Source organism: Ambystoma mexicanum, unplaced genomic scaffold (assembly GCF_040938575.1).
Source record: "Ambystoma mexicanum isolate Mex_15411 unplaced genomic scaffold, UKY_AmexF1_1 Mex_scaf16, whole genome shotgun sequence".
Classification (NCBI taxonomy): Eukaryota; Metazoa; Chordata; class Amphibia; order Caudata; family Ambystomatidae; genus Ambystoma; species Ambystoma mexicanum.
In genome coordinates this window covers 2,744,739-2,770,247 of record NW_027182391.1, presented here as the reverse complement: position 1 = coordinate 2,770,247, position 25,509 = coordinate 2,744,739, and the positions used below count along the sequence as shown (strand labels likewise).

At 45.6% G+C, this 25,509-nt stretch overlaps 1 protein-coding gene across 1 annotated transcript in view; it reads right to left on the bottom strand.

The window, feature by feature from the left end:
* The window catches only part of LOC138554391 (zinc finger protein 268-like), a 62,767-nt gene that overhangs the window by 19,326 nt on the left and 17,932 nt on the right, over nt 1–25,509 (bottom strand). The window contains exon 3 of the mRNA XM_069642584.1: nt 10,578–10,762. The gene's annotated coding sequence lies outside the window, so the exon portion shown is untranslated. The remainder of the gene's footprint in view (nt 1–10,577; nt 10,763–25,509) is intronic.

The following is a 25,509-nucleotide window of genomic DNA, read 5'->3' as shown; positions in this document are numbered from 1 at the left end:
CTGCATGCGTATGCGTGAGGAACGAGACATACTCCTCGGCAGTCCAGATGATCCACGTCCACTTGCCTTTCAGACATTCATATTTTGGGTAGTGTTTGAAGGGGATCTACGGGATTACTGTGCATCGGGAAACTTCAAAATCCAAAATAATAATCTTGCTGCGCAGTGATCATACAGATCACTTTCCACCATCCAGCTTCCCCTGTCACTTACCTTTTTCGGGGGCACACACAGAAGTGTGCCGCCGACTCTCCTGTACCCCTGCAGCGTCAGTTTCCTCCCACTAACGTGGGTCGGAGCTGGTGCTGCAGGGTGCCATCATTTGTGATGTCATCTTTGATGTCATGGGTGGTAGTCCTTGGAGTGCAGAGTGGTGGCGCGAGTTATTTTTGCTGAGCTTACCATAACTGGCGACTAGTGCAAAGTACCTGTAATGTCCCTTTCGAAAAGTTTTTCCACTGATTTGGACAGGTTTTTCTTAGGGCAACTGAACCCTAACCTTCCTTTAGCACAGTTTTTTACTGAATTTGGTAGGCATTTGGTAGTGCAACTTAACCATAACGTAGGTTTTTACCAGAATGCCATTAGTTTGTGTAGATGTAGCATACAGCATACAAAATTGATTTCCCTATACGGATGAGCACAGTAACCACAAACTGTACATCTGTTCGCATATAGCCGCTAGCATTCAAACTGCTGGAAACAGCAGGAGTTCTCTTACGTACTGCTACCATTCACCAAAGTGAAGACACATGTATAAATAGCACCATTGCAAGGAAAGTAAAGTAAGGTAACTGTGCAAACTCTGTACTGTAAAGCAAACAGACCAAAGGCATAGATTATGAACCATAATGGAATGCACCAGTACATGAAGTGACGTGTGCATCCAACAATATTACCACACTGCCGCTGTAGATGGAAACAAAGAAGGAAATAGCAGAGTGAGGAATGTAAAGTATTGAGAGCAGAACGTAACTGCAACGTGGTAACTACGCTATAGTCTCTCCTATAATTGCAGAACTTCTACAGTGCAAAACAATAGCAAACCATGTTTTTTGTTTTTTTAACGCAGCAATGCCAAGCACCCTAGATTAGCTGGCAGAGAACGTCCGTCTTCAGTAAATGAGGCATGATAGTAACTGCATTGCCAAGCACCGCAGTCTAAAAAGTAATGTAGTTAATATGTATTGCTGAATGTACACTTCACACATATGTTTGTGTGTAACAGGACATACTTTACATTGAAGGAATGCAGCAGAAGCAGCACCTGTACCGCAACAGCAAGTAGCCACACAAAGTGATTCAGAGGCTTCAAAAGCAACATACACAGCCTGGACATGAAAATAGAGCAGTTGCTAAACACTTTGTATTACCCCCACCCTGTCCCAATAATGGCAATGTTTCTTACAAAGGAAACGTGTATATCTAAACTGTTTGTCAGTGTGTGCGTAGCTGTTGCTTTGGTGCTGTAATGGCATTGTAAAGCTGTAGCGTACAGTACTGGCTGAGATGCGTGCAGCTAAGCAAAATGGAGGTTTCCTAGTGAGAGTGCACCTACCCCACATATGTCCAATCACAATGGAAGTGTCGGTAGCACTACAGTACTGGCCGCATCTTCGAAATCACTTTCATTTAGTTGTGGCATCGGATATCTGTCGGTTGTACAGCTATACGTATGCGTATGTCATCCTCTGTCTCCTGCTAATGCTGCTGCTGTCACCAACCCTACCGATTCATGCGACAGGGTACACTATTTGAAACAGTCCTGCTGCCTACGCACTTTGTTGTGCAAAGCTACCGATTTGTGGCTGCGTCACACCTGGCTAACTGAGGCCCATTGGGGGCAAAAAGCAGCATGCTCTACTGTACAGTGGGCGTGTTAAATAGCCCATTGCTTTGATTTATTAGCTGCTTGCCCTTCCATGACCTGTGAAACTGACACACTGTCTCTGCACACAGCACGGCGAGGTTAAGTATGAAGTTGTTGACTGCGGTTTGTACAGTTGGAGAAAATAATCCCCTTGCACTTATGACAGTCCGTAGTGAGTCTGGAAAATATGAACACTGTTGCGGCTTGTTAACTCGCAGACAGTTAAATGATAGCACAACAAAGTAAACAACAAAATATGCACATCTGAAAGAACATCAGTGCAGATTGCAAAGATACTGTGGCCGTGTGCAGGTGCCTAAGCAACTATCTTGTTGCTCCTCCTAAGGAAACTGCGTGGCTCCTTCTGGAAAGAATTCCTATATGGCAAAATGTTCTCATCGCCATGAATGCTACAGATATTCCTAATGTCGTGCCATCAAGTAACAGTACTTTGCCTTCGATGCACACATTGCTATATTTGAAGATGTACACATAGCGCTTTTGTGGCGTAATGCATGGCATACAATATGCCTCAGATCAATATCTGCCAGAATTCGTTACCTGTGGTGAGACATTCAGACATAAGGCAGTCCACAAGCTGTTGAGGAGAACTCCATCAGAGGTTGGATATATACATGCACTTTGGTATTTCACTGTTCATAGCAAACTGTAGTGGGTCCCTTTGTTCACACGCAACAAGAAAGGAACAACGGGTGTTGGCAGCGACTTCAAGTCGAGCGCTTTCATTCGCAATGCATGTCCAAATCCCTAACCACCCTTTGTAGTCGATATTACAAGTATCTGCTACGAAGAATATATACAATGCTATAATATTTCATTGGTGACTATTGGGCAAACGTTACGACTCTAACACATGCTTGCGCACACCACACCCAGAAGCCTTATTGCACATTCTCTTAGCCTCTAAACACCCATTTCCATGCGTTGCATTCTGCAAAATTGGCCGGCTGTGACACGTGGAATCCTGGCAGTAACTCAGTGTCCGCATACCTTTAGTGCTGTGTGCGGGCGTGGCGTAATACATTTCAACCAGGACAGCTGTTAGACAGAATCACATGCAGTACCCTTGGGGAACACTACATGCAATTAGGACTACAAGTGTAAGCACAATTTCAGCTTTGGTACAAACCTGTACTACACAGTAAAGTGGTAGCAATGGCAGAGCAGCCAGACTTATCGCAAGAGTTTAAGTGAGCAGTAGAACAAGTTACACAAAGGACCAACCAGTACAGTGATTCAAACAAACACTTACTCGAGGTTTCTTGGTAAAATAATATACATCTATTTAAACAGTTCATTGGAAAACATTTCACTAGCGAGAGCAGCTCAACATCACACACTAATAAACCACAAATACACAACCGCTAAGTAAATGAACATGTTTAGCTCCACTGAAGTGGGAGCAAAATGGCACTTCAGATACTTAATAAAGGAGTAAAAAGGTTAGAAGAATCAACAGCACAAATGCATTCATAGGCAGGGCAAAGGGTTTAAGTATACTACAACCAGCAATTAATCTCATAGGCCTGGGCCAAAGTCAATGGTTCAGAGTCTTTGTATTGGATAGCACAGTTTTGGTAGTAACGGTTAAGTCTTTGCCACAGAGTTTAGAAGAATTTGGCTGACGAATGTTTAGGGAATATTAAGCCTTCGAAGTTGAGCAAAGTTCCACGAACTTTAGCAATGGCCAAAAATATTTCCGGACCATGTTTGCACAGTACCTTGTTAGTGAAGAAGAGCTGTAGCTGAGGCAGTTGTTCCTGGCAGTTCGAACAGACCTCGCTGTTCCTGGGCTTCAGCCGTGGAAACAAGGAGGACGTCGGCAGGTTCCTGTACTGCCCAGAGATGAGGCCAAAAGCTTAGCAAGACGTTGGTTTAAGGTGTGAGTGCCTTAAAGACCACAAGCTGGTTTCCTTCCCTCTGGCTATCCGGTTTTCAACAGCACTCTGATGAAAATTTTACCAGACAAGGACGGTGTCCAGGTGGCTTACGAGTTGGTTGTTCCCACCAAACTCAAGGGAAGAAGTTAACCTTGAAGGACTTCTCTGTCAATTGGAGTTTCAGGCAATTTGTCCTGCAGCAGGGCTTCACCGGTCGTCCAGGAGTTGCAGCAGTCCTCTTCCTTCAGCTCGTCTTCGGTTCTTTCGTTCCAGTGGTCGACTCTGCTTTCCAAGTCCCAGAGACCTGCTTTTAAACAGTCCCCCATTCATTCCAGCCGGGCTGTCACTCACACAGCAGGGTGGCTGTCCTTGCCGGACAGTCAGCCAGCCAATCACGCCAGAGTGTATTCAGGTCTCCTAGGAGACTAAGCACAGGGAGTTTCGGGCACCTCCCTCACATCCTGTCCACCCCAGACATTCAGGCGCCAGAGGAGGGCTTCAGCACTGAAGCCCGCCAAAGGCCAACGAACAAAGGGACCAACCCTGGTTTGGCGTGCAGAGACAAACACAAGAAGGACTTTTCCCAAAAGAAATGGCAAAAAAAGATGACCGGAGTCTGTTTTTACAGCTAGGTCTGGGACGCCATATTGAAAAACATGGGTGACCCGAATTTTAGCTACCGTTGATAGCGGTCGGGAAAAATCACGGTAGTTGATCTAAACCACTGCCACCAGCCATTTAAAGTAGGAAAAGGTAACATTTTACTGTTACATGAGTGTTTTGACTCAGGGGAAGCTAGGCAACCCCTCCAGCACTCTATAGGAAGATAGTGGGCCTCATTACGAGTCAGGCGGTAAGGGGTTTACGGCGCCGTAAACAGCGCCGACCCTTACCGCCTGATTACGAGGTCCCTTAGCGCCATGGCGCTTTTAACGCCTGCTTTTAGCAGGTGTTAAAATCCATGGCGCTAAGGGACCAAGGAGTTAATTACGCCACCGTAATTTACGGTGGCGTAATTAACGCCTTCCCCACTCCCATTATGCCCTATGGGGCAAAAATGGGAATGGGGAAGGGTAAATGGGAAATGGGGATTTACCGCCCCGCCAAGGTCGGAATGGGGCGGTAAATCCCCTTACCGCCATGGCGTAAACGTAGTTTACGCCATGGCGGTAAAGTCACGGCCCTGGCGGTAACTTACCGCCAGGGTCGTAATGAGGCCCAGTGTGTGCTGGGTCAGTACATTTGAAAAGACTAGTAAAGCCAATTTAACTTTAAATGCTCTGGGAGACAGTAGTCAGTCCCAGAGAAGGTATTTAAACCTTGGGAAGTCTGAAAGACATCCCTGTGCCACTGCACTGAAGGTGCTGTATGACACACAGAAAAAGATGATGGCTATGGAGCTGTTTTAAAACTCCATAACCAAAGAACACAAAAGTAAACCACACACAAAATACATCGAAGAGTGGAAAAAAAGCCTCACACTCTTTCCAGGTAAAAAAATCAAATCCAAGAAATCAGAAAAGTTGCTGGGGGTCTCAAAAGGTAAGGGAAATTAGCACATTTTGAGAATTCTCCCTAACAACAGCGGATTTCATAAGTAGTGGTAGCTCTGAAAACAGCCTTTTGTGTTGGGGTTTGTTTGGATGCTTTTAAGGAAACACTCTTTTTCTGGTTTTTGAAAGGACTTATTTTTCTGTACTCTGCCCATTCTTACAGTAAGCTGTTGAACGCATCCTGTAGATGGTACCACAAAATACCATTGCCAATGTTGGACAACGAAATGCCATTGTCATGGGATAAGTCAGGATTGTGAGAATCAATGATGTCATTGTTGCAGAAGAACATCGCAGCATCGCACAAAAAAGTAGACATGCTTCCATTGATGATACACCTTCCACCCTGGGGCTGTGAACAAACTGCATTAGAGCAGTCCCACACTCTTCTTGCTAGTGTGGATGACAAAAGGATTTTGTGTCTTATAGAGATTTTCATTTCATTTTTCTGTACTCCGCGCATTGTTATAGTAAGCTCTTCAATGCATCTTTTGGATGGAGCAAAAAAATACCATTGCCACTGTCTGACAGAGAAATGCCATTGGCATAGAATAAGTCCGCATTTTGAGAATCAATTATGTCATTGTTGCAGAAGAACATTGCAGAATCGCACACAAAAGTAGACATGCTTGCATTGATGACACAACGTCCGCCCTCTGGATGTGAACAAACTGCATTAGAACAGTTCCATAGTCTTCTTTGTAGTATAGATGGGAAAAGAATGTTCGCAGTGGGAAAGAAACGCTTCACTGCTTTCAGCAATCTCTTGAGTTGATGGAACACATATGAACAAGGGGCGTGACCCAAATGCTGCCCACCGTACTGTACGACGACAACATCAAAAGGAGCGAAAATGACCACTTCTTTGCAAAGGTCAAGGACAATGCCGAAACTCCTCACATCGGTAGCGCACCACAGCCTTGCTCCTGGGCATAGCTGTGCAAATCTACCACAAAGGTATCACCCAGTAACAACACTCTGCACCTCTCCATGTCTGCCAGTCTGACTACACGAAGTAATGTAAAAATAAATGTTACCGCCCCTTCCTGTGAAGCAGAACCTCAGCAACCAATTGGATAATCCCCACAGTCACATTCCCATTGACCAGCATGCTCATAAGGCCACGATGTGGCACGTGCGCTTTCCCAAGTACAGCAAGGACCGTACCCCAATAAAGCAGGAATAATACTACTTCCCTTTTTGCAGCACTCCCTCATTGCATACTGCAAAACATTCACACACGCAAGCATCAAAAACATCCAAGACCTCTGCATCCAACACTATCATTTCTGTACAGCTCTGCATATTTAGCGTTATACACTCCGAGTGCACGTCGTGTGTCCTTCCAAAGCACCTCAAGTAAAAAAGTTCTGCACAAGGAATGCACAATTTCATCATGCACAATAATCCTGAGCGGCACCCATCACCAATTTGGCCATGCACCCAAAAGTCTAGGCATTGGCTACACCCAGCAAACCATAATGCAGCCATGCATGGCAACATGTGGGCAGATACCACAATCCACTAACGTAACATAGCCAGCGCCACTTCTACCCCAAACCCCACACCATGACCCAGCGATACCTGGTAACATGTAACAGTTAGGAGAATCTACAAACTTACCACAGCCCCCGGGAACCCTTACCCACTTCCGTTGCACACAGAATAGAAGGATGATGAACTAATATGGAGAGATGAACATTCAAGACTTTCTGGATACAACTGGAGAGAGGTGGCCAGGGGGAGCAGAACTGAGCCCGTCTGGATGGCTGATCCCCATGCAGGCTGCAGACAGAAGCCATTGATAGAGGGATAACCAGCCTAGGTTGGGAATTGGTTTCCAGGCAGCCAGCTGAAAAGAAAGCTTGCTGATGCAGTAATTCCAGACTGACTAGGCCCTTGTTGATTTTCCCAAAATAAAAAGATGCATTTCAAAAGTAAGAAATAACCCCAAAAATCCCTATATTGTCTATAGTAAAGCCCTGGGAATAAAAAGGACAGGGAATTAAAGGGAAATCGTGATTTGACAAAGATGCAGGTGAAGCATAAAACATAAATGCCCTGTGTCTCACATTAATATTGATTATAAAGTGAAATGTAATTTCCCTAACACACAATGCATTTTGTTTCGTATTGAGAGGCACGGTTCAAAACTGACAGTATTTTTTGTACTGGAATGTAGACTGTGTTTGTAAAATAAAGCATAATTAAAGAGAATCCTTTGCTCCTGTCGGTGTGGAATTGCAAATTCCATAGTGTAAGTCAAGACACACTAATGTATAATGTGATATCATGCAATAGCAGCCAGTGTGAGTCTTAAATTAGATAATTGCGCAATGACAATTATCACAGAGAATTAATTTTGTTCAGAGATAATCATGCAAAGGGTTAAACTGCTGCAGTCCCTTGTGTTGAACTACACAAGCAGATCTATGTGAAATGTGACAGGCCAAGATTGTTGTAAAATTGTAAATATACTGGAGACTATTACATCTCTAAACAATTTCTTTTAGCGATGTAGGCAAATGAATAGGAGTAGATTGAAAGCTGTGCACAGACACGTGTATTTAAATCTGCACACATGTGTATTTAAAGTGGCACACATACATTTAGATTAAAGCTGCACATAAACATGTAGTTTAAACTGCAGACACACATTCATTTAACGTTATCTATACATGTTCAGAGAAAGCTGTGCAAATGTTCAGACAAGAGCGTACTATTCTGAGAACATTAGTCTCTGAATCAAAACCTGTAGGAGTCATATGCAAGCATGCCATTGTCTGCACTTCAATAACCTGCACATAGCCAATACACCTGCAAGCCCTCTTGTATATAGGGGAGCTAAGCTGAATGAATGTATGTATTTTATGGTATTTGTTCAAGTAACTTTTCTCCAATACCATACTAAAACCTAAATGTGTTTGCGTGTTAGTCATAATTTGACTTTTCACAATACAAACATAGACATTCGGAACAATTCATATATAACTAAAAAAAACAATTCATACAATTGAACAGAAAATTTCACAATAAACGTCCATCCTTCAGTTCACAGAAGACATGGCACATATTTCTAAACTCCCCTTAGTTCTTTATGAGAGGTTCAATTATCTTCAGGAATCTCAGGACCTCCAGAAATAGGAATGTCTCATGTCCCTCTGAAAGTCAGTTCCAAAATTCCTCCGAGTTTAACCAGTCGATGTTATGGACAAAACGAGAAAAATTGACTACTCTTTCTTGGTCTGTGCCAATGCATGACATTAGAAGATGTTTCACATTTTGTTTGACATTCTCGTCACACAAATTACATCTACTGTCAGTCAGTGGTCCCTTGTTCCTGACTCTCAATAGCTCACGGGTGATATATAGATTCATTCAAAATCTCAGAAAATTCGCCCTCCAGATTGGATTGGGAATCTTTCTAAAATGGCGAGGTAGAAATCCCAATGGTTTATCGGTGACTTTAACATTCTCAAAACATTTCATTTTCACAAATGTTTTCCTTGTTTCAATCCAGTCGTTTAGGCCTATTGCTTTTTTTATTTTCATTGGATTATCCACAAGGTCTTTTTCTGATAACTGGCATTTCCGCAGTAAGGCTGAAGCTTCTTCCTTCAAACCACGCAAAAACACATTGTTTTTTTTTGTCATCAGAACACCAATGTCAGCGTAAAGAGTGTTATCTTGAGGATTAATGATTGATCTATTTAACAAGATTGTTCTCCAGCCAGCATGGGGTTCCCGAGATTGGAGACCCAGCTCATAACGTAACCTGGCCATTGATAAAGAAGGTCTTAGATTGAGTACTTTATCCTTCTCCAGCCAGCATGGGATTCCATAGATTGGAAACCCAGCTCATAACGTAACCTAGACATTGATAAAAAAGGCGTTAGATTGAGTACTTTATGCTTTTCCAGCCAGCATGGGATTCCAGAGACTGGAGACACAGCTCATAACGTAACCTATCCATTGATAAAGAAGCTTTTAGATTGAGTACTTTATCCTTCTCCAGCCAGCAGGGGATTCCAGAGATTGGAGACCCAGCTCATAACGTAACCTAGCCATTGATAAAGAAGGTGTTAGATTGAGTACTTTATCCTTCTCCAGCCAGCATGGGATTCCAGAGATTGGAGACCCAGCTTCTAGCCAGCATGGGATTCCAGAGACTGGAGATCCAGCTCATAACGTAACCTAGCCATTCATAAAGAAGGTCTTAGATTGAGTACTTTATCCTTCTCCAGCCAGCTTGGGGTTCCAGAGACTGGAGACCCAGCTCATAACGTAACCTAGCCATTGATAAAGAAGGTGTTAGATTGAGCACTTTATCCTTCTCCAGCCAGCAGGGGGTTCCAGAGACTGGAGACCCAACTCATAACGTAACCTAGACATTGATAAAGAAGGGCTTAGATTGAGTACTTAATCCTTCTCCAGCCAGCATGGGATTCCAGATTGTCATATTCAATGTTACAATGATATCTAATCTGTGGTCACGCTGTCTTTCGGTCCACTTCAAGCTTAATGTGTTATGGCTCTGGCTAGTAGGGGACCTTTATCGGGACAAACAATTAAATATGTGACATAACAATGACCTCCCACATGTGTTTTGTAAACAATCACAGATTCCTGTAGGAATAATTTGTTATGTGCTAATCATTCTAAATGTCACTTAAATACATTTTACTAACCTTTGCCAAATATCTTAAGGTCAGGCAATTATTTCTTGTATTTCCACTAGTGACATGATTCTATAGTGTTGTCTTCATGTCTGAAAATTGCATGTGTCTGCAATATATATATACATCTTTCTATATGCCTCTAATTGATCTGTGAATTTAATACATACCTCCTCCTGATGCAAGGGAAATCCTGCAGCAGCTTAGCACCTTAAACTGTATTTCTCCTCTAAACCAATCACTGTCCTCTGGGTCATACTGACCCCAAACAAAGACAGACCTCTCCCTAAACTCAACCCCTGGTGGCCATCTTCAGATTTGGTAAGCACGTTAATTGGCAGTATGAACCAAGACGAGCCACAGAGGGGAAGGTGGGAGGGTTCGCATGTGAATCCATGCCAGAACCATGCTGGAGAACAATAGTTACAGGTAAGTAACTTAAACCTTCTCCAGCATGGGGCCAGGCATGGATTCAAATGCTCAAGAATAACGATTACACAGCAGTACATATAAACAACCAAGGGTGGTGGCAAGGCTCAACAGAAGCAATAAACACACAGCTCTGGAACAGACTCACCTCAAGCAAACAGATTGCGTTGCATGGCTTGGCCGACTCGGACCTCCTCCCTGGAATCCGTCAACGCAGTAGAACCTTGTGAAGGTGTGTGTGGACCTCCATGTCGCAGCCCAGCAGATGTCAAGCAGGGGCACACCAGAAAGACACTGAACTAAGGTCTACTACTTGAGCAACCTCGAAGGACCCTGGATCCGGAGTAAATTAGAAGAAAATGAGAACAAACAAAACCGTTAACTTGGAATGGTATACTTTTACCTTACCCTAAAAACCACAAGACACTCGTCCACTCAGCATCATAGACTATAACAATTAGGAGAAAAAAAATGTCAAATATAAATGCTGCTCAGACAAAAACAATGTGTTAAAAGACAAATGTTGTAAAAGAACATAAAATTGTTGAATGACTAAACATACTTGTGCCTTGAGGAAGCCCGAGCCAGGGCGAAACGCATGCATGTGCCTCCTAACGGAGCTTGTTGGCACTACTGCACTGATACTGATGTTTGGAACACTTATATTAATACCTATTGAGGATTTGAAGAAACATAGGCACCACTGGTTTATCATTGATGTATGGACCATATATATGTATTTCCACTAGTGACATGATTCACTAGTATTATGCTCATGTCTGAAATTCCACGTTTCTGCAGCACATAAGGATGTTTTCTGTTGCCCAAATTGTCTACATACATCTTTCTATATGCCTCAAATTGATCTGTGAATTAAATACATACCTCCTCTTTATGTGAGGGAAATCGTGCAGCAGCTAAGCTCCTTTAACTGTATTTCTCCTCTAAACCAATCACTGTCCTCTGGGTCATACTGCTCCCATCCAATAACAGCCTTCTCCCTAAGCTCCACCCCTGGTGGAGATCTTCAAATTTGGTAAGCACGTTAAGTCGCAATATGAACCTAGAAGAGCCACAGTGGGGAAGGTGGGAGGGTTTGCATGTGAATCCATGCCAGAACCACGCTGGAGAACAATAGTTACAGGTAAGTAACTTAAACCTTCTCCAGCATGGGGTCAGTCATGGATTCAAATGCTCATGAATAACGATTACACAGCAGTACACATAAACAACCTAGGGTGGTGGTAAGGCTCAACAGAAGCAATAAACACACAGCTCTGGAACAGACTCACCTCAAGCAAACAGATTGCGTTGCATGGCTTGGCCAACTCGGACGTCCTCCCTGGAATCCCTGTCAACGCAGTAGATCCTTGTGAAGGTGTGCGTGGACCTCCGTGTCGGAGCCCAGCAGATGTCGAGTAGAGGCACATCAGAAAGAAACGCTGTTGTCACAGTAATGGCTATGGTTGAGTGAGCTCTCGGCTGGCCAGGCAGCGGTCTGCCAGCTAGTCGATGCCAGTGCATGATGCAGCCAGAGAGCCACCTGGAGATGGAAGGACATTCCTTAATTTACAAGTCTATAGTTGACAAAAAACTGAGAAGTCTTCTGAAAACTCTTTGTATATGCCACATAAAACTTCAAGGCATGAGCATCGTCCAGCGAATGCTAGGTGCTTTCCGCTGGTGACGACGGGTTTGGGAAGAAGACAGGTAACACCAAAGGTTTGTTGAGGTGGAATTCCGGTGGCATCTTTGGCATAAAGGTTGGGTGTGTACGCAGTACCACCTTTGAAGCGTGGAAAGACAAGAAAGGAAGCTTGCAAGGCAGTGCCTGACTCTCCCTGAACTGCCTGGCCAAGGTGATAGCCACAAGGAAAGCCGTTTTCCATGAGAGAAACTCGAGCGGGGTTGTTGTCGGCGTAACCGGCATCCTCCTCTGTATCTTGAAGAGCAGCATATGCAGAGTTGAGATAATGTCCACTGAGAGGTCTCTAGGAGGCAGCTGATGAGCAGGGCATATTGGAAGCAGGGGCGCAGGGGCAGAGCCAAGGACCTCGTCGTCCCAAGGCCCTCGGTCGTCTTCCTCAATGGTATTTTCGTCGTCGCTGCCCTAGTCGGCACACTCGTCGTAGGGCGCAACTCCGACATTTCATTTGTTGCCATAGCCTTCCTGGGCAGTCTGTAGGTAGATGAGTTCCTCCTCTGAGGAGATATCCGTGCCTGGAGGACTTTCGTGGCCCCCCCTTTCTTCCCGTCCAGAGGGTACTGTCTCGGGGAGAGGATCGGCATCCACTTGTCCAGGGTCTTCTGGGTGGGTTGGAACGTAGCATCCCTCCTGGGAGGGAGGGACACTCTTGCCTTAGGAAGGGTGCCCAGCGGGTCGGCTCCCACGGCCTTCGAAAGGAACGCTACCACCACCTCGATGGAACGAGGCACCTTCGTCTGATGCACCTGGGCCATCACGGTCTGGACAGGTCCCTTGTCCTTCGTGGTCATCCCGGACACCTTGTCCTTCTTGACCTTCTCCTTAGGGGATGGGTCGGGACTCGGTCCCCTTTGGCCTTCTCCGTCAGGGTAGGCCGGAAGCTGTACCCTGTTTGTTCTTCTCTTTGGTCTCCTCCGGGGCCACCTTGAGCTTGCCCGGGTGGTCCGACTTCCTCTTGGATGAAGATCCAGAGCGATGACTGGCAACTGAAGCAGCTGGACATGTCGAACGCTCAACGGTGCTCCTGAAGGTAGTGGACTCGCGGTGCTTGCCATTTTGCTGGACTCCCGTGGGAGGGGCACCCTCAAAGGACTTAGAAGCCTGCACAGCTTTCCCAGATCCGGAAGAGGCATGCCCCTGGGTGCCACCCGGGGTAGAGACCTTGGCCTGCAGCCACTCCTCCATCCGTTTACGCCGATCCTTCAATGTGTGTTTCGAGAGCTCACTGCAAAACGCGCAATCTTCCTCCTGGGTGCAGGCAGTAGAGGCTCTGGGAATATTTATCGTCCATATAAACATTCTGCAAACCGTAGTCGGTACAAAGCTTAAAGAGAGAGGGGGAATCCTTCTTCTCGTCTGCCATGATCCACGCAGTGTAGGCCTTGAAGAATTTTCTGGAAGCCTCCACAAAGAAACTAGATGAAATCTGCTTTGAGAGGTGCTGAAGAATCGAAAAAACGGGTCTCCGTTAATCGGAAGGTTGATCGATGGAGCAAAAGGGCTCGAATGACCAAAAAATAGAGTAACACTCTTTCAAAAAGCGAAAAACACAGTAAAAGCCAGATAACTAAGCATGAGGACTCCCAACACTTGAACGAGCGGTAAAAATCTGAAGATGGCTGCCAGAGGAGGGGCTTAGGGAGAGGACAGTCATTGGCTAGGGGAATTATGACCCAAAGCTCAGTTAATAGTTAGGAGAAATACAGTTCAGAAATTAAACTGAAACTGTTTTTTTTTTCTGTTACCGAGGATTCCCAGCCTGACGACCGGGAATATTCATGAGCATGTGAATCCATGCCAGACACCATGCGGGAGAAATTTGAATTAGCAAAGGCTGCTAGTCAATTTTTGAAAACTAATGTATGCCCTGTGAGAAACCTGAAGGTGTCTCACCCGCTAGTCCCCGGGGATCTGTCATCTAGGTGGCCAAGACCCGGCCATCGCTATGGATCCAGTTACTGGGGGTGGACCGGTGTGGGAGGATCGCCTGGATGAGGGGGCCTCGGGGAGTGGAAGTGGGACACCAACAGGTGAGACGCGGTACCACCTTCTCTATAACACATTTTCCCCATCCTACCCCATAGGATACTCAGATATTCTACCCCCTACACCTTTTCCAACACAAACACTTTCCTACACCATGACAGACAATGGCCTAACAACCAAGCCATTTACCCGACATGTCCCAACACAAGGGGAGACGGGAGAGCCCTGGTGGTCTCGGGCTTCCTCGAACACCCCAAAGTAACCATTTTATCAGTCTACAGGCCAAATGCAATTTCCGAGGGAAGTCATGGGCAAGATATTGAGTAGAACAGAGGGTTGTTTTATCCTGGGGGGAGACTTCCAAAATGTGGGCAGGCAGGGAAATGGACCACAGTGGAGGGCAAGTCACCTCTGGGGGCAGGTCTGGAACCACAGGAGAGGGACTGGGAGACTTCATGTGGGACCGGCGGCTGGTTGATGTATGGTGAGAGGCCAATCCGACCGTGAAGGGTTATACATTTTACTTGGCAGTCCACGGGTCTAGAATGAGGATAGATTACTAGTTCATGCAACAACAGCAAATCAGCAAGGCTAGTAAAAGTGAGCATCTCCCGATCAGCTGGTCAGACCACGATATGGTGAAACTGGACGTGGTCCTGTCAGGCCTGAGATCACGGGAATCTTTTTGGAGATGCAATGACCTCCTCCTCAGGGACACAGTCTTCGCCGAGGAAATGAAGGAGGCAATTGGGGAATACTTCTCTCTCAATGACACAGGGGAGGTTGAGAAGGGTATGGTCTGGGACGCGGCAAAGGCGACATGGCAGTGTCTCCTTATTAGGGAGGGTGCCGCCAAAAAGAGAATTAGGACCCTACTAGCCCGAAACCTCTGGGGGAGATTTGCAACCTAGAGAGGGTGCAAGGTAAGGACGACGCATGGGTGGTGAGGGGAAAATGCCTGGAACTCAGAGACATAGAGATGGGTAGGGTGTTGTCTAGCCTGCAGTTCCTGAAACAAAAATATTATGAACAATGGGACAAGGCAGACACAAAACTGGTGGCGAAACTCCGTGGCCAGAGGGTGGAGAAGTGGGTGAAGGCAGTCCAGGGGGATGAAGGGCCCAAGGGACCTGAGGCAGGGGAAATCACCGGCAAATTCGCAGCATTCTACGAATATTTATACAGAAAAGAGGAGACCCCGGACGAGGACTCCCTAAAACAGTACCTGGTAGGGTCCCCCTCCCAAGCCTCCGGGATGGAGAGAGCCTTGAGTTAGACAAGCCAATCACACCAGAAGAGGTCCTGAAAGTCATAGCGGTGTTAAAACGGGGAAAAGCCCCGGGGGAGGATGGTTATACGGCAGGGTTTTACAAGACCTTTGCGGGGCCCCTGGCGCGACACTTGGCAGACCTCTTCTCCAACATTATGGCCACACGCACCCCCCCTCTTTTGGGAAAGAATTGATTACTGTTACACCGAAGGCAGATAAGAACCCTGAGAGCTGTAAATCGTATCGTCCCATTTCCTTGCTCAATGTGGATGTCCAGATCTTCACCAGAATTTTGGCCACACAAATGGAGGGCTTCATGCAGAGACTCATTCACTTCGGACCAGGTGTGGTTCACCGAAAGTAGACAGGGAGCCGACAACATGCGCAAGAGCCTGCATCCTATGGAGGCCTCTGCGGGAAAGGAGGGCAACCCGGTCCTGGCGGCCATAGATGCTGAAAAGGCTTTTGATCGGGTGGACTGGGGCTTCCTGTATGGGGTTCTTCAGAAATGTGTGTTTGGCAAAGGGATTCAGCAGGCTATTCGGGCGTTGTATGAAAACCCGACAGCCAGAGTTACAGTCAACGTAAGGTTGTCACAGACCTTCTCTCTTCAAAGGGGAAGCAGACAGGGGTCCCCTCTGTCGCCCCTGCTCTTTGCTTTAAGGATGGAAGTGCTAGCAGACGATCTGAGAAGGACCCCGCAAGTAGAAGGTATCAGGGTTGGTGATGGAGAGTTCAAACTCGGGTTGTATGCTGACTACATCATGCTACACTTGAGGAATCCTGTTCAGTCCATCCCCGCTTCCATGGAAGTGATAGAGAACTTTGGGAGGCATTCAGAATTTAAGTTAAATATAGGAAAATCATTGGTATTCCCGTTTGCACCAGATGGGGACAGACGGGTGGGAGAACTGAGACACCTGGGGCTTCAGATTCGGTTGGAGGCAGTGATGTACCTTGGCGTTAACATCTTCCGGCCTGGGCAATATCGGGCCTAGCTAACAACCCTCCTCCCCGTTTGACAAACTTTTTAGTGAAATGGAGGCATGGGGTAAGGGACAGCTGTCTTTGATGGGGAGGCTCAATGCCATAAAGATGAACCTACTTCCGAGGGTGCTTTACCTCTTACAAATGCTTCCGATTCGACCACTGCAGGTATACCTGAAAGCATATCCTGTGGTTCCTCTGGCAGGGCCAGAAGCCCATGGCGAGATATGAGAGTCTTATTCTGCCCAAAGATAAGGGAGGGGTAGGTCTCCCAGACCTGATAATGTACTATAGAGCAGCACAACTTGGAGCGCTGGTGCCACACTTGAGGGAGGACGCGGACAAACAGTGGGTGTTACTGGAAAATCAACACCTACTCCCTGTAACGGTGGGAGAATGGCTCTGGGTTCCTAGAAATAACCTCCCGAGGTGAATCAGAGATCATCCAATACTGGGGATCCACTGCGAGGTACTGGCCATAGGAGCTAGGGGGGAGAAGATCACCACGTGGCCCTACCCGATGAGCCACAACTGGGCACCACCAGTCAGTGACGCTATTCTGGAGGTCAAGCATTACCAGGCCTGGTTCAAAGGGAGATGAGCCAAAGTGGGTCAACTAGTTAAAAAAGGGGATTACACAAGCATTCAGGAGTTGGAGGAGGCACTGGGCCTAGGCACACCGTCAGTACTGTTATACTTTAGACTGAAGGGAATGCTCATGTCAGAGAAATGTAAAAATGAATGCCACCAGAGAGACCTCCTTCCGGTTGAGAGGGTTCTAGACGAACCTCTAGATATGAGGGGACTTATCTCCTGCCTCTATGGAGCCCTACTGGAGCCCAGGGGAGGGGCTATACAAAGCCTCTGAACACGCTGGGGGTAAAGATTTAGGCATGGAGCTGGGAGACAACCTGTGGACGCAGATGTGTAGGCAAGCTTTTAAAACATCCATCTCCTGTCAGTACAAGTTGCATGCCATAAAGCTGCTTCACGGTTTGCAATATGACCCTGTACGTCTCTCCAGAATGTTTCCAGCGGTTGATCCCTACTGATGACATGGATGCGGAGCTAGGGTGAACTACTGGCACATGTGGTGGGAATGTCCCAGGGTGCAGGTGTTCTGGACAGAAGTCCTGGGATGGATCAGGGATGTGGGCGGGGTAGTACTCTGGTTAGATCCGATGCTGGTTCTCTTCGGCTTAGAACATGGGGAACACCCACGCCCTTAGTGCATTTTCTGCTACTGGCGGCTTGCGCATGTCGGGCCAGATTCTGGAAAAGGGGGTCCCTTCTCACGATGCAAGAGTGGTCGTCCACAGCAAAGGACATTTACCTTATGGAAAAGATAACGGCAGCACTCCACGGACGTAACTCCACAGTGGAATCGGAATGGTTGCAATTCCACAATAGGTTTCAGTGAAAGGACAGGCCCGGCCTGACAAAACGTTGAACATGAGAGGAAAGACACGGGCTCGAAAGGTACAGAGCTCTCTCGTAAATAGCCCACGTGGTACAGGACTTAAACGTTTTGGTTACTATTCCAATCGTTAAATTACAAAGAGAACGAAAAACTCTGGCTGAAAGGAGGTTAGGGTGGGGGGGTGTAACAAGGCGGTAATGTGTCCAGTTGATTACAGTACGTTTAGAGGGCCCACTCCTCATGTTGTTGAACTGCTTCCATGCTTGACCCTGTCAAAAGTTAATAAAAAGAAATGTACAAAAAAATAAATTGGTAAAGAAAGCTGCACATCCCTCAGCTCTATGGTTCTCGCCGGATCTCCGGGCATGGCGGGCAACTGTCCGCAGAGCTGAGCAGAAATGGTGCATATATTTTGATCCTGCCTTGAAACTTTCTTTTAAGATGAGTTAGTCTCATATCATCTTGGAATAAAGGCTACAAAAAAATGTTACTTTGGCAGCATTTTTTAATCGGCTGTCAATGCTCCAAAACATCTTTTCCAGACAGTGAAAGATCTTTCCGCTCAGAAACTGGCATCGGTAGCGCTAGCTTCCCAGAAACGTTGCAACAATCGCCCCCCCAACCCACAAATAAAATAAAGGTTATTAGGGATAACATCAGAAACCAAGTGTCCTCTACATTTGTGCTGTAGCCTCCTGCACCTCCTTCCCAGGGTGTGGTGTGTCCTCTACATCTGTGCTGCAACCTTCTGCACCTCCTTCCCAGGGTGTGGTGTGTCCTCTACATCTGTGCTGTAGCCTCCTGCACCTCCTTCCCAAGGTGTGGTGTGTCCTCTACATCTGTGCTGTAGCCTCCTGCACCTCCTTCCCATGGTGTGGTGTGTCCTCTACATCTGTGCTGTAGCCTCCTGCACCTCCTTCCCAGGGTGTGGTGTGTCCTCTACATCTGTGCTGCAACCTTCTGCACCTCCTTCCGAGGCCATGGTACCTTTACAGAGGTTCCAGTCTTTCCAATTTATTAGCCTCCCCACAACAGTAAACGCAGGGCTTTGTCTAAAATTGGCCTCATCTCTAGATGACATTCCTCTTTCCATCTTTAACTCTATAGCCAAGGAGATAGGCGAGTTTCTCGCTGGAGACCTCCATTCGTGTCTTGCGCATGGTTTCCTTTCTGCCACTCTGAAACATGCGTTGCTGATCCCACTATTGAAGAAACCATATTTGGGTGCTACGGTGCTAGCAACCTACAGTCCCATTTCTTTACTCCCTTTCTTCATGAAATTGTTGCAGTCGGTAGTCACTCCCCAGCTTAGGTCTTTTTTGGAAGACCAGCAAGTTCTGCATCCTGCACAATTGGGTTTCTGCCCACTTATGGGCACTGAACCTGTACTGGTTTCCGTCCTGGATGATCTCGCCTGAATTAAAGATCAGGGCGGTGTGACAGGTGTGATGAATCCTGTGGAGTCATCACTGATGTCCCGGCGTTGATCTGCTCCCATGTGACCAAGGGACGGTAGTCGCTACCTGTTCCTCACCCTGGGGGTGATACTAGGGGGGAGGATCACATGGGAGGAGTGGTCTGTCGGGGGAAGGTGGTGACCCCATCATGAGGGATGCAGTATTCTTCCCCCTCTAGGAGGAGGGCCTCATAATTCTTAAGTTATTGATGGCTTGTTGTCACTATATAAATCCCTCCCACTGTAAAACCCAGAAACCCCTTCATGCAAATCACTCTAGACAAAATGTCATTCGTACATCATACACACATAACACACACATAATACCTGTATATTTTTGAGGACTGAATTATTACTATAAGGTACGTCCAACATATTTCTAATACCAGTATTTTCACCATCAATATTTGCAGGATAACTTGATAGTACTTTTTCCTTACTATTTATTTAATTTTTCTTCCAATTTGAATTTTCAGAACAAAGAAGAATTTGTGAGTAAAATACTCATATGGTAAGCCTTGCTTCTCTCTCGTTCATAACGTATCACAGTATGATCTCAACATGGGTGATGCATGACACCTAAGTGCACTCCTTTTGGTGACCATCTGTTGTCAATATATTCCATGAAATGGGTCTAAAGGACTACCTGTACACTCGGGATCACCAAAGGTGTACTGTCGATGGCTAAAGAGACTGGCTTTATATTCACACTCATTACATGTTTCCGTTCAAAGGGATCTAATGACTTTAAGTCTATGACTTTAATACAACATCATACATCTATTCCTTTATTAATTTCATATACATGAGATTCAATACTTATGTTTTCTAACTGATGGTTTTTGTTCCACATATGAGTGTATCCGACTACCCCCATCCCTGACCTGATCTGTGACAATGCTGGTATGTTTTTATTATATTTTTCTTTTCTTCCTTCAAATCGTTCATGTTATTCATATAAATTACAAACGTGACATTCACTTTGATTTTCTCACTTATGCTTTGTAACATGTGTTATCTCAAATATGTTCATGGCAACATTTTGTAACAGCCCTGAAAACGACCTGTAGGTCGAAACACCTGTCGGCTGTCCATCATCTACAATTAAATTATGTTCCTCTCATATCAGAACAGATGCCAATATTTTTATTGATAAAATTGCGTTTTTAGTAGTTTTTTTAGGGTTGTGCGCAAGTGGCCTTTCCAAACCCTTAATTCTACTGTTTCCAATTTCACAAACCCTGTGGGTGGTTTGTGGGAATAGTGAGCTTGCTGACACCCATTACATTGCGTAACACCTATACTTTCTCTTCTGATTGCTTGTCCTCTTATAGGTATTAGGGAGAGGTCACTAACGCACAACAACTTGATCGAACACACATATCTATTTCATTGGGTCTTAGATAACGGTTGTCCAATCCATAGATGTGCACATATAGGTTCCATATGTAGCTTAGTAGAGGGAGCCAATAAGCAGGAGCAATAGGTTTTCATAACTGTGATATCACAGTGACTCATTCATGTTATATAACCTCCTGTTTTTTGTTCAAACATTGGAGAATTCTGGAGTGGGAGCTTGGCTTTTATCTTGATTTTTTCTCAGGGTATTGCAATAAACTGGGTTACCTTGCATTTAGCATACCACACTCTCTGTGCCTGGTCTCCCACTGGCCGCTGGAAGCAACAGGAGGAGCTGGCCAGTGAGGGTACCCCGGAAGCCCACAACCCTCAAAGATACACTAAAAAAATAAATGTGAGTGTGCTATGTGCAAGGTAACGGGGGTGGGGGGGATTTATTGTATGACAGTTAAGAAACTGAAGACGATTGAGGATAGCCCAAGACAAGGTCTTGGAAGACTGCGCAGTAGGGCCACTGAGGGCCCAGCCTTCTTTTGAGGGTAAAGTAAATGAGGCACAGAGAAAAGGATATCCCGGGGAGAACCGGAAGACAGCTGTATTTTATTGTGTTGTATTGTGGTTTTGTTGATTAAATTGTTGTTTGCCGGCATTGTGTTGTGTTGTATTGTGTTGTAAAGCAGGTCCTTTAGAGATGATTTTTCTTGTATGTTGTGAGAGTAGCAGAGAGTATTATTTGGTAGAGGTTGAAGGGGTAAGTATTAACATTTAGATTGTGAGCAGATTTTTTGTAGTGATCCAGAGGTAGGATTTGGATTTTGGGGTGTGGCCCTAGGGGAAAAGTGTGAAAAAAATGGTCAAAAAACAATTTATGCTTCTAGAAATTTCGGTAAGCTAACCACTATTTTGCATTGTTTATTCTGTGTAATTGCCAAGCAGTGCGCTGCTTAAAGGTTGTCACCATGTCAGATACCCAAATAATTCACCTATGCAAAGCGTTCACTAAATATGGTGCCAGAATTACTAAATATCATGCTGAGTGGGTGAAAGGGACTGCTGGAAATATGTACCTGTCGTGGCCACAAGGGGGCACTCACTGTAAAAATGTACTCCAACACGTGTGCACATACATACATTCCACACAAAAGGGCAGCAAGCTCAAGAACAGGTTTAGGGTATTAGAACTCTGGAAGCCCTGTGGGGAAGAAACAGAGGGGCCTAGGAAGGAATGGAAGGTTAATATGTGTCAGGGGGAGAGAGAGTAGCCCACCCCGCTGCGCCTCCTCCCTCTGAGGAAAGCGCATACACAGAGCTAACAGCTCCACCAGCTGAGGAAGGCAACCATACACAATTCACAGTACCACCTCCACATGAGGAGAGCACACCAGGTTCCAACATCCCAGAAATATACACAGTGCAGGCAGCAGCTGTAGGGTATAGTAATACCAGATATGAATACCTTGATGAGGAAAGTAATGAAAGTAGGAAAAGGGTGAAAGTGGTAAAAGCACCATTAGTGCACATGGAGAATGAAGCATGGCACAGCTCAGAAACACGGTTAGGGGAATAGAAAGAACATAGAGGGCTACATAGCTTAGAAACGCAGCTAAAAGCAGCCAAGGAAGAGCTCCAGAGAGTGGGAAGCATGCAGATAGATGGCCACAGGTCAAGAAGCGTACCCATCGGTAATGGGGATAGTGAAGAGACCATGATAAAACCAGGAAAATGGGGGGTAGGGAAAATATTGCTAAAATCTGATGGGAAAGGCACTGAAAATAGATATGTGAAGAGAGTAGAGTATGGAGACATGAAGGAAGCAGCCAGGCAGGAAGTCAGGAGGGAGACACAGGAAGAGATAGAGCAAAATGCGCAAAAGGAGAAAGAACAGAAAGAAGCAGCAGAGAAGATGCAGAGAGAGGACCAGGAAAGACAAAGAAGGAAGAGGGAGGTAGGAGAAAGGGATGAGTATGTAAAGAGACTAAATGAGAAGAAAAGGAGAATGACAAGAGAAAGGGAAGAAAATGAAAATATTAGGAAGGAGATGAGCCCAAGGATGAGCAGAAGTATGATGCCAGAGATGTGGGGAGAAGGGAGTGGGACAATAGGAACAGAGACCAGGGGCAGAGATGTGTCACTAGAGATAATGAGTGGAACATATGTAAGAGAGCATGTTAAGGGAGTGAGTTTTTATCTCATACTTGAGGAAGACGAGAGCGGAGAACATGACAGGGAAACAGATTGGGTTGACATTGATAGTGAAGAGGGGGGAGAAGAGGCAGTGCAAGCCGCACAAAGGGATACCACAGGACCAGGCATGGGGGAGATGGCAGGTTTACTGGGGCCAAACCTAAGCATGTATCCACTCCTCACATCAGTACTGCCCATGAAGGAAGACACAAAATCACCATATTTCTTAAGAAACATGCCAAAATGACAGCGACACCGGGTAGCTGAGACATTGCAAAGGAAAACTCACTCAGCATCGGCTCTGCACAAGAAAGGGATAATGCAATTCCCACTGCTCCACAAGGGATTAGGGCAACCCCAAAATACTCCATGTAATCAGACAGACACAAATAACTTGATGGATAAGCTGCCATCACTGACAGCAGGGGCGGGCTGTTGGATCTACAAGCTAGAACGGGAGACAGCTGGGATAGTAGTAGCTGCAGTAACAGAACTTCACCACTAAATATGACGTGTCACCCTTTAATAATTACAGAGCTAATGTATGGAAGACACTGAGGGAGCTATGTCTAGATCAATCTGATGCGAGTGCCATAATAACTAGAAAGATGGGGCCTACTGAGGACCCGCTGCCTATATTCAAGACATTAAAGAACGTTGGCATTTGAAAACTAAAGACAATTGGGATACAAATATACCGATGTTTTATCATATTCTATGTCAGGACCTACCTGAAGAAGTACAGAGACAGTTAAAAAAGTTTGTGGGGATTGAAATTAGACCATGGCCAGCAATATAACTGACTATCGTCCATCACTGAAGGTTAAAACAGGAAAAGGATCAAAAGAAAGTAGGGGAAAGGCAAAAGTGGCAAAATTGGTACAGAAGAAATTATCCAAAATAGTGGTAGAAGAAGCGGTATTGATAAATACAGAAGACAGGAATAATGGACGGGGAGTTATCATGCCACAGCAGGGCATGGGTGGTTGTTTTGCAGGAAGAGGGGAGAGTAGTTTTTACCCCAGAGGAGGAACAAGATCCACTCACAAAGGGAGAGGTCTTGGGTTTGGTGGAAGGACAGCCCCACTTTGGAGGCCTTGGGGGAACTGATCAGTATGTTGGAGATGTGGGAAAGTGGGACACACTTCTTGAGTGTGTAGAAGTAGAGGAACAATGAAGCAAGGGGCAATACAGTATGGGCCAAGAGGGGGGATGGCATATTCAGCACCATATGGTGCACCACAGCTAATCTATGAGTACTATGGCTACACACAATATTCACCAGATCAGACACAAGCACATCAGGTGCAGCAGCCCCACAGACAGTGCCACAACAACCACAGCAGACATTGACACAGAATCCCCAGAGGGCAGTGCAATCACAGCAAGCAGTGACACCGGACGATACCAACATTCTGCCACAGACACCACGGATAGCAAGAGTGACAGCGGTTGGAGGCAACACTTTTACAGGGACAGGTTTGAACATGTATCCCAAATAAGACAGCTCTTAGAATAGCTTGATGTGCCCTATCCTATCAGCAACCACAAACACTGAACAGGAACAGAGGGTGGAGATATCTACTGTCGGTCTAGGAAAATGGACACCTCTCACGATTGACGGCAAAAGTATTTTGGTGGCCCAAGGCCAACCATCTCATGTACATAACGATAGAAATACAGGTTTCCGAGTTTGACCAATGAGCGGCCATTTTGATATAACAAGGATCGCCATTTTGTTTTCTAACGATTGCTCATTGCTTTCTGTTCAAACTGCTTCGCAGCACATTTCTGCTTACTCTGCTCAACTGTTAACATTGTTGTCTAAAGGTGAAAGGGCAAGGCCGCAAGGCCGCGAGGCTAATAAGAATTTGTTGAAACACAACGTAGGCAGCTACGGAGAGGAATGCCTGGCTCCCTCCCGAATGTAGCCTTGAAACAACGCCACAGGGCATTTAATCATTTCACAGCTGCCAGCCAGTCTCATTGTATGGTAGAATATGTTAGAATAAAGCAGCTAAAGTCTTGAATTATGCTTTTCTTACGGCCCCCATTTTCCGAGCCCTGTAGAGCGTGTCGGCTCCCAGGACACAAATAGCACCTCATAGAAAGCAAGGTCTGGAATGTGACTCTTCCCCCGTATGAAGCTGGTTGTATACGAATTGTTCGTACTACAACTGTTGGAATGACAATTGACCTTTTCACAATTGACCGAATTGTGAAGGTCAATTGTAACATATATGTGGGCCCGCAACCCAAACCCGCCCAAAACCCCTATATATATATATATATATATATATATATATATATATGGTCAATTGTGAAAAGGTCAATTGTGACCCTTTAAATTCGGTCAATTGTTCATTCGAACAATTGTAAACGAACAATTTGGGTAATACCATGTAGCTCGCTTACAAGAACAGAAGCACTGTGTTCTGTTCAACAAAGAAAAGATGTCTCCACACTTGCAAGGTTTCATACAGTTGCTAGAATAGATATTTGAAGGTGTCATATTCGTCAAAATTGTCCATCATCAAACCGAGTTCAAAGAAACCCAATAAAGGGGGTTGTTAAACATGTCACAGCTGATTGTATGATATGCATTTTGTACATATGTAACTGATGTGCGTAATTCGCTCTCTTGCGTCCTTCGAGGTCTAGAGATACACGTCGCGGGGAGTGACACTGAGTTGGCCAACTGAGACTATTTGCT